Here is a 16511-nt window from a genome sequence, read left to right on the forward strand (position 1 = left end):
AAGGATTCTTTGTTGTTGTGGACTGTGCTTAAAACTTTGCTTCTATTTATGTGACTTTGTTGTTTTAATGAGTGAGGTTTTTTATGTTATTTTCTTTTCTTAAATATTTTCTTGCACGTGGAAGATTGAGCTGAACAGTAGCTCTCGGCTAAAAAAAAACTCACTAGCTATACGAGTTGGACCCATAATGTTGCTCGATAAATACAACTGTCAACACAACCTTCCGACTGCTTATCGCGAGTCGCGAGTGTAACGAGAGAAATGGATTACCGAGAAGCTTCTCTAAAAATATCAACTCCACCCATGTGTTTGCAGTGCCCGAAAATAGGTAAAGTCCGAGTACTAATTGGGATGTTTTCCGTTTTGTGGATTGGACAAAAAACGTCTCACTCAACCCGCACGGCGCTGTACTCGTCGGGCAGGCAAATGTTAAGAAAGCTGCAGCAGCCACCAATCGTGCCTGGTTATGCCATTTGATGGCACTGCTGGTTAGCGCCTTGTTTAATGTGTTGTTAAACAGTGTCGAATTTGCCATGGGAAGCTGCTACCGGGCATTTCGGTTCCGAGGACGCACCAAAATGGTAATTGATTGTGCAAATGGTTCAAACAGGTATTTTTGGGCATGGACAGCCACATGTTGTGGATGGTTTTTTTTTCTATTTTTCCTGAAGGGATAATGATTTGTTTAAACTGGCAGCAAATTGTTTGGCAGTGTACAGAGATTCGGCATCACACACACATCACATCCGCAGTTTGTCAAGACTGCCAAGAGGTGTTAACAGGTTTTTGTCAGAATGTGAGCAACATAAGATGAGTTTATTTTTGGTTAAACAACACTAAGATCATCTTTGGATTTTCCACGAGATTCGCTGTGGCATTTAACTTATCTCCATCGAAAAATAGTTCCGACAACTAGTCAAACTAGTGTCAAACCGACAAGGCAGGAAGCGCTTTGTTCGCAGTTCGCTTGTTCTATTGCACCCTGTTGCTGGGACGAGTTAAACTAATTATTTCACTCTAATGACTGGTAGGTCTTTCGTGATTCGTTTCGCAGACACGTCCATATCTTCAACACCATTGCCAGCTCCGAACATCACTGCGTTTAGATATGCAAACGAGCGAACGGACAGTGTCTCATTTCGTCAAATTATCATCCCCCCCCCCATAACTTCCGTCCTGCCCGTCCCGGACAAACCTCAGAGAAAGGCGAAACTGGAAATTATGTCGCCAGTATGACTAACGTACGGTACGCATCGAGAGTAGAGTCGCTGCCGGAGAAAGGCATCTCTCGTTGCGTTCGTAATTTAGTTCCACATCCGATCCTCGCGGAAATCTTTTGATGGGTCGGCAGTATAGCGCTTAGGAAGATATCCAACGTGGGATGTATGTGTCCTTCACCGATCCGCCAGCCAATCCGGGACCGGTGCAGTCGCCGGGATGAGATGAGTTGTTGAACGAGGAGTGTATAGCGGCGTATACCAAAATACCCCTTATTACGAACGTCGGAAGCCAACGTACGCCCAACGGCAGAGAGATTTGTAAGGCTTGTCTGCCTTCAATGCCCGGAGATGGATGGCAGCAAGCGTAGTAGGAACCGCCTGCGAGAAGCGAACGAAATCCATGTAAAACGTGTCCGGAATGTTTACTACCGTTAATAGTTTTTCGAAAACCGTTTTAGCGCCATCGCCTCGCGCGCTGGGAGTGAAACAATCCACCAAAGCCGAGGGACCCGAGAACTCGAGCCCGACCCCTTCCCCGCAACCTGCCCATGTCGCGTCCGATGATTATGACGATTCTTGAAGGGTACGCGTTGCAATCCACAAAACCTCTCCATAAAACCCTCTCGAGCGGGTGGAACAAAAAAAAAACCTATTGACAATAACCCAAAACCGCGGTTGACTTCTGTAGAACGTCGATATTGCGGAGGACTCACGCGGAGTTGGCGAGGGAGAACTGAGCTGTTGTGTTCTTCTTTTGTAGAGCCACAGCGCAATGCACCACCGCTTAGCCGCTTTAACCCTTGAGTGGGCAGAATGCTTTTATTATGACACTTGTTTGAGGTACAGTTGCGTCCGTACTGTGACGCGTCTTTCGTTTTCTCCTCGAACGGATACAGCTTTGGGTTACAACAATATGCCGTCGAAGAAAACAATGGTGAATTGTGCAGCCTAAACGCAGGACTCCATCGCAACATTTTGACGGTACGGTGGCAGTGTGGCTTCGGGGCACTTTAATAAACGTTTCAACTTTTGGAGCCTCGCTTATTCCACAGTCTCGTTGCTGGTGTCGATTAAAAATGCACGTCATGGCATCACGAATTTCCAGCGCCCGCACGTTGGACGAAAGCGATTCTGGGTTGGATTTGTATCGTGTGGCACGGGAAGCGTGGAAAATGGAGAAGAGATTTAACAAGCTTTCGTTGGGAGAAAACTTAATAATTCTCAAACCAAACCCAAACGAACAGAACGTCCACGCGCCGTGAATCGATCTGAGTCAGAGCCAATTTTTCTGGACAATGCTTCTTTCTCCTGCCCGTTCCGAGCTATGACGTGCCGGGGTTTTTGCTGCATTTATTTATTTGCTTTAAATAGAGCGAAGAGCAGACAACGCCAACGGCCCAGCGGGCGATAACCAGCGCGGAGCAGTGTACAAAAACATCGTTTTGACAGTTCATCTTGTTGGAGGGCAATATTAAAGAAAAAGTGTGGAACAAAATGAATGAGGAAACAAACAGAAAACGACTATCGGACTAACGTCATTTTGAGTTGCATTTCTTTTCTTATCTGAAGGGCGCGCCTGGCCTGGTTCCCCCCTGGTTTTGTGGACGGTTGGAGAACTTCAAACTGTTGTGGCTATTGGTTTATGGCTGTTACTTTGTGTTTCACAAAACGCGCATACTTTTGCATGTTTTTTGGTTCGCGTTTGATCATGAAAAGTGCAAAATGAAACACCATTACTCATGTGCCAAGTGCTTTCCGTCTGGAGTTTTTCGTTCTGCGGACATTACACACACACTTTCTCTGCATAGTTCTCGCCCTCGCCTGCCACCAAGCCGTCATTCGATTGATTGTTCTTAAAATGTTGCACAACAGTCTCTTGAAACGTCATCTTGAAGGGTCTTCCCGAACAGTCGAAAACTGTCATTATAACGCCCTTGTTAGCAATTCAAATGGGCTCCTCGTTTCTAACCCATCGTGCATCATGCTTCAGTTGAACCGTGCCTTACTTGCGAGTTAATGAACTCTTCTGCCCGAGCTGCAAAAACTCGACATAACCTCTTACAATAAAGACACCTTTTCTTCCCTTTTCCTTCTCTGTAGGAAGTTTCCCGCGTGCACCACCGACCCAGTCGCCAGCTGTTGATCCGCCAGCTTGCCTGAGTCGGCCACCTTGCCGATGAATATGAAATTTGTCAAATTTAATTGAGTGGTAAGTCTGAAGAGCCCTCCAAGCCCTGTTCTGACGACCGTTTAAAGGTGGCGATAGAATCCCACTCTTGCCACGTTTTTAAACGCCTTTCTCGAGGGTATCAAGCACTGTAACTGCGATATTCGGTACAAACCATATTCGTGCAGTGTATGGTTTACGTTTTTCTGTGATTTCCCTTTTTAGAGGTTTTATTTATTTTTGCCTTCCCACTCGTAGCATAGTTTGCATGTTGTGTGCAGGTTGGGTGCGCTTGCTCCGCTACTCCGTAATTAAGTTAATTATTTTTTGGACAAAAAAAACACACACATTCCGGACGTGATAGAATTCTGCCACTTTGCAATGCAGCGGTGCCTGATGTTAGATTAACTCACTTTACTCGCCTTGTTCGTTCTACTTTTGTTCTTCCACAAAATCAGCACGGCACCGCGCTTGGCGATTAAGGATCTTTCGCTGAAAGGATTTTTCCTTCCCCATTGTATTCGGTACGGTTTCGTCCGGTTGGAGCAAAACCCTTTTGCCAGGGGCACATTTTGCAACATTAATTAAAGCATTTTTCAAGCAGAGCATGAGAAAATGCGCTCACCACGAACGGTAATGTGGCGCCTCGGCACAAACGTGGCAGATCGCGCGTTGATTCCATTTCCATTGCGAGCTTATTCCATTGCATTATTGTCATTTTCTAACACCCGAGTCCGTGCGCTACGCCAGCGAGATATAATGGAGCTCGTGGGGGTTTATCTTTGAAGTCGATTGACCAGACAAATCCCATTTTGTTCTTGCGCTCGCGACGTGTCCATTTTAGGAATCTGTTCGCTGATGAAGTCAAAGTCCTCGGAATGTTGGGGGAATGCTTATGAAGCAGGACTTTGTTATGACTTAATTTTAATTAATTAAGACTTTTCACTCGCCCTGTTATGCTCTTGCTTTGAAGATAAGCTAACGACATTTAGCGAAAGTTACAGTGAGAAAGAATTTGGATGTTAAGCTGATCAGAAAAATGCTAATGCAGTTATTTTAATAGAATAGACCAATTGTTTGGCAACAAAATTCCCTGGAATTCCACAAACACAACTTACAAATTAGTTGGAATATTAAATTTCCCATGTCCATGTTCCGATGACAATTCGGTGTAGATCACCTTTATGTTGCGGGTTTGACATACGTCTGATATGTCTAGTCACTCCAAGCGATCAGTCATGTAGAAGGATTTGTGAGTATCGTGTTTAATGAGGCTATAGAAGAGTCATTTTAGTTACAGACCTCGTTAATCATCAACGTCGGTTTTTCATCAAGCCAAAGAGCTGAAGGAAGCATTAGTGCAAGACATTAGACTTAGGTCACTCCTTAGCACCTTAGATCACTAAAGGTTTAATAGTCAGGAAGAACAAGAAGTCTATTCAAACAACATTATAAGAGTAATCCATTTTGAATATCTTTTGGTTGCTTTTGTTAAGATGTTATTAACTTCAAATGCTATCGGAGATCTACCTTGGACGAAACAGAGTTTGAAAAGTACAATTTCAGTATCTCATGTTCCAGTTCCGGCACACTCCAGTTCCAAATAATGTTTGGACATTTCCAAGCGACACAAAGTTTTTCCCTCATGCGTCAAATGCACACGTACACCCGTAAATAATGGTAACATAAGTTCGGTTAACATTTCGGTTTTGTTGTGCTTTCGGGGTTGGTTTTTGGCCGCTGACCAAGACCACCAAAGATGACATCAAAAAGGGTGATATAGCGTAACACACGTTTGCATACTATTGTTCTCCGTTCTCCATCTGGTTTGTGATCTGGCCCGGTTTTGCAGCGACGTGTAATCTGTCCAGTAAGGGGTTTTAACTGGAAAGAAATGCTCTATCTCCGTACCCACAGCCAAGCGCATATTTATGTGTGTTTTTCTGTGCGGTCGGTGGAGCACAAGGCCCGGGACCACGGTGATGGGCCCTTGGGGTCGGAGGAAAAGTTTGGTTCGCAACATTTAAATGACGATTTTTCCGGGCGACACATTTACCGATGGGGTTTCGCTTTGTTTTGGGGTGAATAAAATGCGGTTTTCCCTCCGCGTTCTGTCGAACACCACCCTCTCCTAGTGCGACTGGGCCGAGGAATTCAGGGTACATCAAGCAGAAATGTGAACATACTCGTTTCGCTTTCATTCATCCCCCTTCGAGCGTGTGGAGATCCTTCGGAGAAGTTTTTCCACCCGAAGCGGAGAGATCAACCGCAGGGCCACCGAAGAGTGGGCGAAGAAGCGCAAAAGCAATAAAACCGACGGCATCACACTAATATATGAACGATGTTGTGATGGCGGATGATGATGGTGCGCGCGCTGCGGCATTCGAGTCCCACAAGCAGCGGCGTGCAGTGTGAGTAGCATGTGGTTTTAATGTGATTTTTACACAAAAATATGATTTACTGGCACTTGTACAACTTTCTTCTCATCCGTCGCCCTCACACAGTCGCCTCCTCCCGAAGCACCACCCTGTGACTTATCCCTGGCAGTACTTTCTTCATTTGGCAAGACTTCTTGCACGAGCAGCGCCGAATTCTTTGTGGCTTGTCTGAACTTCTTCCGGCACAGCCATCCCCTTTTGCCAATGGGAACAATTCACATTCCACTTTAGCTGCTTCTCGAATCCAAGATCTTTCATTTTTCCGAACTTGAACCGGACTAAAACTAATGGTCAACCTTGAAGTACACGACGTTTCGGGGTTGGATTTGTGCCGGTTGATGGTGGTTCCTCGTTTTGGCTGGCTGGCTTGCGCTCATAATTTACACATGGAACCACATTCGTCCCATCGGCACAACTGTGGCAGCGAAGGACACGAGCGAAGAAGCTTGTTCTGCCGGGCTCCTGTCCCCTTTGTCTGGTCCCACCGAACATTTAAGGCTTAATTGTGCTGGACATGGAAAAATATTTCCACTTCCGTCATCCCAACGACACGATGGTTTGATGTATTTAATGACCTTTCCTTGGAAGAAAGGGTATCATATCCTCTCCAACTGGGGACCGGGTTGTGTAGAGGGCATCCAGTCGTTGGCATTCGACAGGACGACACCAACAGGGTGATTTCGATGTCAATTGGTGGGTTATTGGTACATAAATCATATCCAACACCCTTCCTGTTTGTGGTTTGTTTTCGGGTGGAAGGTTACGCCGTCATATTAAGTGTCGTGGGGGCCGAGTTGGTTTATTTATATTTTAATGTTAAATAGTGTGGATTGTGTGGTTTGGTTTAATTCTGGTGGGTTCTATTCGTGCACGAGTAAGGATTGCAAAATATTTGGAGCACTGAAATGTGAAATTTTTATGTCATTGCATTGCCTAACTTAGGCCACTAATTCGCTTCGGGATGTACGCATCCATTAAGCAAACAACGCTGTGCCTCGTAGCCCAACTGTGTCGACTTGTACTTTTGGGCAAATTTTAATGTAAAACATGTGCCTGTACAAGAACCATCTGCCTACCCAGTCCCAAAACAATCGTCCTACCCCGTTGTACTCGTACTCGTTGTAGCAACACAGAAATTCACTTTGTGCTCGTTTTTACTACTGTGTGGATTTAATTTTTTTCCATATCTCGTACCGCGTTAATTAGTTTATATCGAAGGCGGGAACACGGTTAGGAGTTGTGAGGTTTTAATAATCTGATGACTTCCGGCCGAACCCGAATTCATTTTGCGCCAATTGAACGGGAAAGGCCCTTGCGCTTGCTACCTTCATCCTTTCCCCTTTTCTCCGTGTTTTCTCCGAGATGCCTTCATTACCCTGAAATGCCGGTTGAAATGCGGGAAGGGTTGCCTCACATAAACTGTTTGATTTTCGAACTAATAAAAGCTCGCAGCCCAGTACCAGAGCTCTGGGCGTATTTAACGTTAGTTTGCGTTGATTAAAACCGAACCTAAAAAGTGGAAGGAATTGTTGGTTGGTCGTGTCGTTTTTTTTTTACATTAATTTCACACAAAAATTCCCACTCGCTCTCGCCATCTCGCAGGACACGCTCAGCCCAAAAACTTCACCGTCATTTATATGCAAAGTAGTCCACTTTGAACAATCTCTCGTGCGCTGGAAAACGGCTGCCAAAACTTTCCATAATCAATTGGACTCTCAGTTTCCCCACCCCCCGTCACCTCTTCCACTCCAGCCCCCCTCGCTCCGATAAAAGCATCCAGTGGGTAGCATCAAGGGAACAACACCGAGTTGCTGTTAGGCCAACGTTCTCCAAAAAGCTACCACATTGTTGTGTCATCATCGTAGTTTGATTCTTTTTTTTTAACGTGTGGCCACACTAAAACCCGCTCTGATCCTTGGGAAACGCAGGAGCATTAATGGGGAGACGGGGACGACCGGAGCAGGCGGGAGCACAACGGGAGCCACAAAAAGGGTAAAAACCTTGTAATGGGCATTAGGTTCTTCTGGGTGTTGGGCAGGAGACATAGGGACAATCTCATTCTTCGTGCTGTTGCTGCTGTTCGATAAAATTCGATCCTCCTATTTAGTTATGAACGAGCATCGTCAGATTCGGCGCCTCAGGGGACGGAGTTGGGTCAAGGATTATCAGGACTTTCAATATCATCTCATCCACCCTCGCTGCCTAGGCCTGTTCCCCACCTTGCACGAGAATCAAGATCACCTACGAATGAGTTCTAGTCCACACACGCACACCCCGTCCTGCGTATTTTTGGGACACTGGCGTTGGTGGAAATTGCGTTGGGCATTAACAGCAAAAACTCGGTGCTCTGGAGCATCTCCAGAGAGTATTGGTACGGGATCATCCTCGGTCCCTTTGTCCGATGGGGAAGGGTGAATAGGTGACATGCTTTCAGGGATTTGGGCTTCATTTCATTTGTAGTCATTCAATTTACTCGTCCACGGTGAGTATACAGTGCTTGTTATTACCGGTGTCAGTTACTTGCACACCCCGAGTACTCTGGGGGCCGAGCCTTGGTCTCATGCAGGTGGTTAAGACGGGTGGTAATCTCCAACAACAGTCTTCCATTGGCTAAGAAGCTCATCAACAATCACCTCACCCAACTACTCCTTTACCGTTTTGCTTACGGAACAGACGAAGTTGGCCTGCCAAAACAAATACCGAAAAAAAATCTCCTCCCTGAGGTTTGGCTCGTCCGATCATGCAGATTCGAGGTTGGGTTAGGGGTACGCTAAATACAAAAGAGTTTTAGCTGTAGTTTAATCCCCATGGCTGTGGAAGGTACAAACCTCGTACGTTCTCCTCTCCACCAGACCGCTTACCAAATGAGATCTGGTGGTCAGAACTGTGTTTCAGATTGGTCTATTTTCTGACCGGGTGAGTTTTCGTTTGATAGGCTTCGCTTAATTTGCCTCAATTCTTTGGGGAGGCAACATAAATTTCCTCTTTACCAGGAGAAGCCAGCGTCGGTACCTATCGTACGCAGTAATGTCGAGTCAGGCTGCTGGCTTGGCCAGGAAGTACTGATTGGGCACGGGTTTGGTGTATCTTTTATACACAACTTCTAATTGTCGTTGAGAGCTGTTTATTTCAGCAAAAATGTGTTTAATATTGCTATAAAAATATAAAGCACCCGTAGTCTACTTTATTGACTATTGTTTTCCTTGTAAATGTGTAAAATATGCTTACAGCTACAGATGCTTTACCACACGCACATCCAAACGAACTGAGTCGGTCCTGTGTATCAGTTATTGGCAGACGCATAGACCGACCCCCCCACAATAAGCTGCAGACCTATCCGTCGATGCGAGAACCAGCAACGGATCCCTTAATTGGATAATCTGAATCTTTATAAATAATTGAATATTCCGATTTCTCTTGTTGTTGTTTTGTTTGTGGTGTTGGTTGGTCGGTTACGATAATTTGGTCACTCCGTCCCATATTTTGGGGTGTACTAAACGCAAACCCCCCCAAAAAAAGCAAGAGGGAAGAAAGCGTCTACCAATAGCCGGTGCGGCCAATGGGTAAGGATAATGAGATTGTATTTTTGCGTGAGCAGAGAAAATAGTTTTTCCTGCTCCGGTTAGCTTTTCGCTTACGTTTGGAGCCAATTTTCGGTTCGTTGCTAGTTTCGATTGCGTGACGAAGCTCTACGCTAGGTTGTTACACATTTGGAAAACACACCGACAGGGGATCGTTTTTGGGGGGCTGTGAGACCGCATGGACCTAGGATCGCAAGTTGTTTCGAGGGGGTTGATTGTTTTTTGTTGCTGTACAGTTCGTCCTTAGTCAGTGCCCTTTTGCCTTTAACGTTTGCATAAAGAGATTTCAGCTCATTAGGCCGATAGAGATGGGGACGGGCAGTGAGAAATGGAGGGAGTTTTTGCACTAAAACAAGCTGATCATGACTGGTTCCGATTGCGTTGGAGGTGAATTTAACTAGCTTCGTGTGTTACCCCGGATTTAGACAACCCAACGCCGTGGTGTAGCATGATTGAGTGTTTGGCAAATAATATCGAATGTTTTACGGGCTTCCCTAAGGCGTGGCTGACTTCGACAACTTTGTAGTATTTTAATATCATTCAATGGCGCTACTGCCGATGTAACAGAAATGAACGCTACCGATCGAAGCGGGTACGATCACTCAGTACCTCAGGTTGACGAACATCGCTTAACAAACCCTCGGTAAGGAAATCACTCACCATCATCTCGTCCTTCTCCGTCCCGCCCCAAACCACACGGGGACTGCTTCGTCCTTTGCGCCTCTCTTCTATCAAATCCGTTTTCCATTTTCCGTGGCGGTGGCGGGAATATTTTCTATATTAAAGGTAACATTTGCGTTTTATTGCAGTTTTTCTTGGGTGTTTTGCCCGCAACAGCGTTTTCGGCTGTCTCCTTTCCTCAGCCGTGCAAACGTACCGCGACTGGTGAAGTCACCATCGACCGGATTCGACCGTTCCATGCGATCGAGGGTGAATTCTGCTTTTCATTCTGGACACAGCGGGCCAAACCGTCGTTGTTTCCGCTCTCGCTTTCTCTCTCCGTGCGCATACTTGGGCAGGTTTTGAACTCCTGTCCTGGTCTGCTTGCGCCAAGGGGAAGGATGCGGATACTATTTTTTCCCTGCCGTCATCTTTGCTCAGCTGCAGATCTGCCGGCGCTGGAAGTTCTTTCATCAAAAACGCCACCGACATGGCGCTGCTTGGCAAGTGTGTGGGTACGGGAGCAACATCACGTTCTACGTATGGACGCATGGGCGCAGGAGGATGACGCAGGAGGAGAATAGGTTGCTTGCATTATGATTCCGCACCTCACAATGTTATCTTTCGCTTTCGGAGCATTGTTATTTGTGGTTTTGGCTGGTGATCTGGCGATTTTTGTTTGTTTGTTTGTTTGCTTGCTTGTGTACGGAGCGTGTTTGGGATGATGGGGTATAATGATAAGCTTCTACTTTCCAGACACGGAAAGGAAAATGCATGACTTGAATGAAGGAAAAAGAGGCAGAAGTAGGGGGCTAAGACCAGGGCTAAACGAAATGAAGAAATGCATTTTCTTTTAATGGCAAGGCAGGGTGAGTCAATGAATAAAAATTCATCCAAAACTTGGCGTAAATTATAAAAGTCTCCCAAAGAAAGGGTGAAGAATGCAAAAATTTCACGAATAGTTAAAATAAGCTAGATGAAAGGAACCCGCTGTTTGAATGGAACCTGGAGAAGGCGAATGGCAGCAAATGTCGAATGTTTGACGCGGTTTGCTTTGGAAATCTCGTTCTTCCTAGCGCTGAATGTATTATGTATGAGCGCCGCATCACACTCACACATTACCGGGAAACTCGGGATTGTATCGGGACGGAAAAGGATGAAGCGGCAACGTCATTCACGTTCCCTGCATGGAGTGGAAAATTCGAATGGAAATTTAGGATGTGGCAAAGAAGCGGTTTTCGCCCATTTCTATGCAACCCTGGGAGTCGTTTCAGCTGCTGCTTCCGTTTGCTATGTTACGAAGAAATAAATACAGCGCGAACACATCGAGTCCCAATGGGCGAGAGTCATCTTGCTTGGGTCACTCCTGTAAGCACGCTGACTCGCTTCTGATTTTCGTTTGTGAGCTTTTTGCTGGAGAAAACATTAAACTAGCGAGCTGATGGGGGGAGGGTGTAAGCGTGTCATTTACTGCATTATTTCTCAACAGTTTGTGAAGACGATGGGTGAGGCTTTTTAAATGACGTAAGACTGGGCCTGACCGCAGGAACTAAGATTATCCACTAATTTATCGAATAGAAATTGTGGTCAGAACAATAATGATGATCGACGATGTATAATCCCAGGAGTTGTTTGCCTTAGAATTAGAGGAACTGTTGAAGGATCTCCCGACAAGTGAGCTTCTTAAGCATGTCGAAAGGCACTCGCTCTATCTCGTCTCAAAATCTTTCGCAACATTTTTAATGAACTTTACGACAGATCAGACGCGGTTTGTGCACATTCCTCCCTCTGTCCTGTAGTTTCTGGAGCGGTAATAAATACCGCTTCATAGCGTTATAATCGCTCATATAAAAGGAAGGACAGACGCTTTATGGGCTGGTTGCGTTAATTACCGTCTACCAGATTCGCCACCGTCACTTTACGATGGCGTAAGTACAAAGTGCAAAGAAATAGTAAACACCTTTTTTTCTCACCCGATAGCAACGCGCTGTTATCTTTAGTGAGCACCGCGAGTTTTGCCCGAATTACCCGTACAATGTTGACGTTCCAGTGCGATTCGGTTAAGGTTTTATTGGTGTTGTGCTACCGTTTATTGGGCAGCATGTCGTGCAAGGGGTAATCTTTCGTCATCCGAGGTATAAACGCCTGGGTGAATTGTATCTTTTATGTTAGCTCTTAATGTTGGAGACGTTTGTTCCCATAAACAGGCCGTATGTGTTTTTTTTGTCGCGTAAATTAGAAAGCGTTTTTGTCTATTTATCTTATCCCTTCGTTTTTGGTGGAATGTATTTCGAACAGTACATTTCTAGAGGTACTATTTTTGTGAACATAATCTTCGGCAATAGAAGCGATTTATTGCAGCCGAAAGAATGTCGTCAGTCTGACATGGTGGCATATTGAGCAGCGTGCCCTTTATGGTACCATATCTTCTCGGCGCGTTCCCAAGATGCGATGTACTTACGCGCGATAAAATATTCAAATACACAACCCACCAGTTTGGCGAGTTTAATTGAGCCTAATTGTGGCGGTGTATCTCAAACGGGAAGTTATGCCCGTGACCGAGGCCGCGCTTGTTGACGGAGGGATTATGTGTGGCAACTTCTGGCAGTACGGACCATGCCGGTGACTCGGATGCGGCTCAACTCAAAGTGACCGTTTGTTTAAGAAGAGATTACTCGACACATTGCCCAGCATTGCTGGTCGCACCAGGGAACTCCAAAGCGTTGCAGTTTAAACTGTAACAACCCGAACCGATGGTACGCGTTACTCACTCTCTCGGTCGCGTACTTCGCCGGAACATTGCGTCTCCAAGATAACCGAGAACGATGACAAACTTCAAAGCACACACCGCCGCAAGCAAATGGGCTCTCGTGGCAAGGCAAAAAGAAAAAAAAACCGGCGCGGGCAAGTTTTATTGTATATAGATCGCGTTGCGCGACACAATCTCGTGCCCTCGCGAAAAGCTTGATGGTGGTATAATGCGACCCACCTTCCCCCGGGGCAATGTGGAATGTTCTTATCAATAAACTGCATGCTGTAGCGCAACGATGGCTCGTGTGCGTCCCGTTCCAGTGACATTGATGGGCCATCGAATGTCCTTTTAATTGGTGTTATATTTGAGATTTCACTGTCGTTAAACTGAAGTTCATCGGGGTTAAAGAATTGGGCACGCAGCAAACCCACGCACTTGTTATATATACGATGCTAAGAAAAAATGCATGTTTAGTGGCGCACATGAGTGAAAATAGGGCGATTGAATAAATGAAATCTTGATTGGCCTCCGGCAATGGATTAAAGGGGTCTCAAAAGTTCCAGTTCCAGTCCAAGAGCTCCAAGCATTCTAGTGCAAAATCCTAAATGCCTATGTTTACGTACTAAATTGATCAACCCAGCATGATGAGCCTTGATCCATCCAAAGGGCCAACCGTGCGAGTGCCAAGCGTTCCCTCCGAAATTCATTTAAGCAACACATGCCTTGTTAAATGCTTTCACTTCCAATAAATACCACATGTGTCCGCCTGTTCCATAAACCGCCCATCCCTCACGCTTCTTCTCCCTGGGAAGGCATCTTTTTTAAACAGACATATGTCGTCCTTTGCGGCTTTGCGGTGCCGATAAATTTAGCACCGTGACAGAATGGAACGATGCAAGTTTTCCCAATTCTAGACATCCTGGCCCGTCGGTCGGTACCTTAGGAGGAGCGTCGGTGCAAAAGTTTTTGGCGCTAAAATTTTAGAATAAATTACACGCTTTTGCAGCTTATTTTGTTGCTGTGCCAAGGTCTGCTCTTTGCCGTTCGACGCAGGAATTATGCCCTGGTAAGCGCGCTGTGCATTATGTGGGGGTTTGTTTACGGACGCCGAACCCGATTGAATTTCCCATGAGCGCTTAGGAGTTTGTTCTCGTTCAAGATAATGGTAAAAACAGCTTCAAGATGACAAAAAAATTACATCCAACGCTTGCTGCTGGATGGAACATTACGGAGCAGATAGTAATAAGTGGCTTTGAGAGTTGTTTTAAGGTGCTTTGGAGAGAACCTTTTAGAGAACTTAGAATTTTAAATACGTACTACCTCATATGCAGGATGCATCGGCGAAGACACAACTTTGTGCGACGAAACAGCTCTGTGCAGTTCTGTGTGTCTGCGTAAGAATATATTAAGTTGAGCTGTGTTCGCCCTTCTTAATGTAGGCCATTTTATAGATGTGATCATTCATTCCTCGGGAACACTGCTCAACACATTATTCCTAATTGAAAACCACACACACGTATGAATGTACGAAATGTGTTGCAGATGTCAGCAAAAACAAACACTCGATATGCGCCCGGTTCCTGTGACAGCGAGTGCGACAGCATTAAATTTGGTTTTTCTTTAATCATGCTCCCGCAGCAGATGGTGCTACATTATGACGGGTGCTCGGTGTCGGGTCTTTCTGGACAGATTATGCAAGCTTGTGGTATTTTGCATGCTAGAAATTAATCTCTCTCGCCAGGACTGGAGAGAAACAAACAGTGCCTGAAATTTCGACAGACAAATATGTTCGCACCGTGGTAAAACAAGTAAAGATGAACAACAGTAACTGTGGCTGATAATGGACCCTCATTACTTACAGCCAAATTGATTGTACCGTTCGCATTTGTGCACTCGAGAGATCATTAGAATTTCATTCTCTCCAGCATGTTTTGCTAAGCTCCTGAAGAGGCACACCGCGTGTGATAGATTAATCCGGTTCGCGGAACTGAACAGTGACGTTCAAGTGGTAAGGTCAGGGACTCGAAGGCACGGACCACACACTGAATTTACCGGATGATAAGAGCAGTCTTGTTTGCTTGATCGAAAAATAGGCACAACGGCGGTTAAGTAGGCCGTGAAATAAATGTCAAATAAATCACCTCAGGCTTGATTGCCGCCCCGGGAGGATGATGCCATTGGGGCTAACATTTCAACCGGGGGCACAAAGTTCACAATTTACTTAGAACAAGGCACGATCTTGTGGAACTCACTTCCTTGAGGTGAGTTTGTAAATGAAGAGCAAGCAACCGGTGGCATATCCTTCGCGTAAGCCAACTAAGCAGCTTGTGCTGGTGAGAAAGAGAGAAAACGAGACACGGCAAGCACGCGAACAGTGGTAGTAAATTGTATGTCATTAAATTAACTATGCACCATTTGCACTATCAACATGCCACACACACACACACCCCAAAAAATACCCTCAAACCAGCACTTTCTTCTCTACTTCTCTACCGCAACTTGAAAATCGAACTAAAAAAGTAAAACTCCAGCGCAGCTCACTATCGAAGATCCATGAGGCAAAAACTTTTTTTTGCCCCCCCCCCCCCCCCCCCCCCCAGGAGGTTGGCTGACCCTAACCTTACTTTACGACGCGTTTTGATTGGCCATAAATAAAACCACCCAAACGGAGTGAGATAATTTGTACGGTGAGCATTGATTTAATAGATACAATTATCGGCTCGATTTCGAGGTGCAGACGTCCTGTGGGGAGGCCACATCAGGTCTAAGTGGGCGTCCATTAATGCTATGTCGGTGGCGATTTGATGTATTTATTTATTTTTTCGCTTCAGCTACCGTTTTGCAGATAGACGTTTGCTTCTGCCTCGCGTAAGTAAGTCGGTTTCGGGTGGACGATTTTTCAACCGTCAGTGTTTGGGTTTGCTGAATTGATTGTAGGTTTTGGACGTGAAGTGAAGCACGCTGGAAATGGAAGCGATTTGTCGACGGGATGGACGGTCCGAATTAATGTGAAACAGTAAATAACGACACAACTAATGCGGACCTGTGTCTGTAGATTAATTTTTGCTCCTTATTAGAGTTCGGTAATTATGCAGCGGCTGTAATATAAAAGCATCTCCCAAAATAACTGACCATTACGGCTAGTGGTACTGTTGATCGTGAAACGATAACCGACGGCCAGAAATGGCATGCTGATAAACGCTTATCCGATCCATCCGTTCGGAAAGTAGCGCCATGCAAAAACTCCCGTGTCCCGACAAGTGCTCCACGGACCGATTGGTGATTTACGATAAGTAATAAAGGATAATTAAAGCAAAATGTGCCCCATCAAGTACGGTTGCGTCAAAGGCACACACACACCATTATCCTCGCATTTACGAAGCGCGTTCGCGAAAATATTATCTGATGAAATGCTGTCGCACTGTAACCGTTGTCGGTGCCTCGCCTGGCGCCTTGGTGCCACCGGATCCGGTCCATCGAACGGTTCGCTGTTTGTGTGACCGGTGTGTGCGGTTCAATGATGAATGATCCGACCTGGTCCGTGGCGATGTGGAATCATAATTTAGCCGAAATTATTCAAATCACAATCAACCTCTTCAAATTGTTGCGCGCTGCGGTCGGTGCGTGTGTGGTACCGCGCTTGGGTAACCGAGGTCTAGGGCAGGACGCGACGAATGACGAATTAGGGCGGTG

Source organism: Anopheles marshallii, chromosome 3 (assembly GCF_943734725.1).
Source record: "Anopheles marshallii chromosome 3, idAnoMarsDA_429_01, whole genome shotgun sequence".
NCBI classification, from domain to species: domain Eukaryota; kingdom Metazoa; phylum Arthropoda; class Insecta; order Diptera; family Culicidae; genus Anopheles; species Anopheles marshallii.